This window comes from Bison bison, unplaced genomic scaffold, assembly GCF_000754665.1.
Source record: "Bison bison bison isolate TAMUID 2011002044 unplaced genomic scaffold, Bison_UMD1.0 scf7180017864040, whole genome shotgun sequence".
NCBI lineage: Eukaryota > Metazoa > Chordata > Mammalia > Artiodactyla > Bovidae > Bison > Bison bison.
The window spans coordinates 4,212,307-4,215,611 of NW_011494612.1; positions in this window are offsets into that span (position 1 = coordinate 4,212,307).

A 3,305-nucleotide genomic window follows, 5' to 3' on the forward strand; every position below is an offset into this window, starting at 1 on the left:
AGTTGGAGAAGACTCTTGAGAGTCCCAAGAACTGCAAGGAGATCCAACCAGTCCATTCTGAAGGAGATCAGCCCTGGGATTTCTTGGGAAGGAATGATGCTAAAGCTGAAACTCCAGTACTTTGGCCAACTCATGCGAAGAGTTGACCCATTGGAAAAGACTCTGATGCTGGGACGGATTGGGGGCAGGAGGAGAAGGGGACAGAGGATGAGATGGCTGGATGGCATCACTGACTCAATGGACGTGAGTCTGAGTGAACTCCGGAGCATCAGAGACTTTTCCAATGAGTCAACTCTTTGCATGAGGTGGCCAAAGTACTGGAGTTTCAGCTTTAGCATCATTCCTTCCAAAGAAATCCCAGGGCTGATCTCCTTCAGAATGGACTGGTTGGATCTCCTTGCAGTCCAAGGGACTCTCAAGAGTCTTCTCCAACACCACAGTTCAAAAGCATCAATTCTTCGGCTCTCAGCCTTCTTAACAGTCCAACTCTCACATCCATACATGACCACTGGAAAAACCATAGCCTTGACTAGACAGATCTTTGTTGGCAAAGTAATGTCTCTGCTTTTGAATATGCTATCTAGGTTGGTCATAACTTTCCTTCCAAGGAGTAAGCGTCTTTTAATTTCATGGTTGCAGTATCAAATCATGAATACAAAATTTCCAAAAATCTAAATAGTGCAGAAATATATATGAAATAGAAAGTGAAAATCCACTGAAATCCACTCTTTCCAAAAATAATCATTATTTACAGCCTATTTTATATTCTTCTTAATTTTCTTTGTCCTGACATGCATATATGTATATGTCTCTTGTCAAAAATGGTATTGGATTATATATGCTCTTCTGCACTTAGCAGTATATCCTGCCACATCAGTGTACATGACTTCTTCCAGTTCCTCAAAGATGCCAAACTTTGCTTAGCTCACGACCTTCCATACAATCCTGGAATGTTCTTTCCCATACTTTGCAAGGCTAGTTCCTTGTTTCCCTTTAATCCTCTGCATAAATGTCATTTCCTTGGATAGATTTTTCCAGATCAATTTATAGGGTCCTTCCCACTACACAATATTTATTTCCCTTGAAGCAAGTACCACAGTTTGTAATTGTATGTTTGTTTACTTTTTTTTTTTGGCCTACTTTTTTTCTCTAAATTGAGTCTTACAAGGACAGGGAACAAACCTGTTTTGTTCATTACTGTATATTCAGTGCCTTGCACAATGCCAGGCATGTAGTGAGCTCTCAATAAATATATTGAAATAAACATATAAGTAACACACTGAAAAAAAGTGTATTTGTTCTTTCATTTCCTATCCATGATGGATAGAGCATTGTTTTCTCTTTTTCTTCAGTTCTTTCTTTATTCTTAGTTAAGAAACAATACCATACAGTTGGCCTTTGAACATCATGAGCTTGAACTATGCAGGTCCACTTATACACGGATTCTTTTTTTCAGTAAATGCGTATTACAGTTCTTGCATGGTATACAGTTGGTTAAATCTGTGGATGTGGATACAGAAGCCAACTGTAAAGTTATACACAGATTTTCAATAGCCCAAGAGTTAGTGCCCCTAGCTCCCTACATTTTTCAATTGTACTTGTCTGGATTCCTACCTGGGATTCGTTTTAATCAAATATGGTAAGGTGACAGACACAAGGACAATTGCTTTTAAAAGAAGAGTTTATTATTTACAGTGTTCAAGAGCAGGCGGCATGCCGCACCGTACAGGGCCACATGGGGAAGCACCAGAGTCGGTCTGGAGGCAGAAGGAGTGAAAGAGAAAGCATAGCCCAGAGACTTTATTTTGGTTTCTGCAGGAACAAATGGGTGGGACAGTGTACAAAAGTCTGAGTGAATTTGGGATTGGATAGTTAAAATAGTTTTGGCAGGCTCTGCTCTATAGGGGTGGTCTCTAATTTTCCAGTACCTAGCCCGGGGTGATTTGGAACAGGGGAGATATTGGCTTCATATATGAGAAATAAAGGAGGATTTGGGGGATATGGGTTTTGGGTTGGATGGTTTCCAGAGGAAAGGCACGTTCACAGGGGAAGTTGTTTGCTAGCTCTAGGATAATTTCCAGAGATCAAAGCCCTGGGAGGGAAATCCTCCCCTTCATCACTAAGGCCACCAAGATAGCAAAGCATCATAAAATATACAAAATAAAAACCATAATTAATACACTTCTAACCTAATTTAGATATTATGACTATTCATTTCCCAATTAAAATTTCCAGATGAAATATATAACCACATCTGTGTGTGTGAATTTTTTGTAAAGTTTAATGCAGGAAGATGGGCAGAGTCTGAAATTAGGAGTTAAGAAACTGAGTTTATTCAGTGGCCCTTCCCATTTCTAGTTGGATGCTCTTAGCCAATTCATTTAACCTCCCTGAACACCAAGCTCATCATCCCTACAACAGGGATGACAGTAATATTTACCAGATGAATTTATTGGGAGAAATAGATTAATCTAAATGTGGTTATATTTGTCAAAGTGTTTTATAACTGCAAGGCACCATATAATGTTTGAGTTTCACTCTTACTGCAGTATACTGCAAGGACTTTTTTCAGAATAAGAATTCAGGTTTTTTGTTGCTGTTGTAGAAATATTCAAAGTTGTGATTAGAGGGGGAACACTAAAAATTCATTCAGGAAAAGAATAAAAATTCACTGTTTAGTTATTACACCGAATGAAATTTTGGATTTAAAAGATACTCTCCATTGATGGAGAGTACTTCAAACAGCTTTGAAACGTTTACTTATTTTCAGAAGATTTTGAAGTCAGTTAGGTTAAATTTGTTCTCATTTACTCTCTGAAAGGGAAATAAACACAGAGCAAGTTATATAATGGCTTTCAATTTTGCCATGGATTGCTTAGACTGGTGTGGCACTGCTCCCTACAATAAACAAGCACCTTCTTTTGCTGGAATCAGCTAAGGTTTGGTGCTGGTGGTGGTTTAGTCGCTAAGTCATGTCTGATTCTTTGCATAGCCTGCCAGGCTCCTCTGTCCATGGGATTCTCCAGGCAGGAATACTGACGTGGATTACCATTTCCTTCTCCAGGGGATCTTCCCAACCCAGGGAATGAACCCAGGTCTCCCTCATTGCCAGGCGGATTCTTTACTTACTGAGCCACCAGGGAAGCATTGAGCAACTTCACTTTCACTTTAGGGCTTCCCTGGTGGCTCAGAGGATAAAGCGTCTCCCTGCAATGTGAGAGACTTGGATTTGATGGAGAAGGAAATGGCAACCCATTCCGGTTGCTCTTGCCTGGAATATCCCACGGATGGAGAAGTCTGGTAGG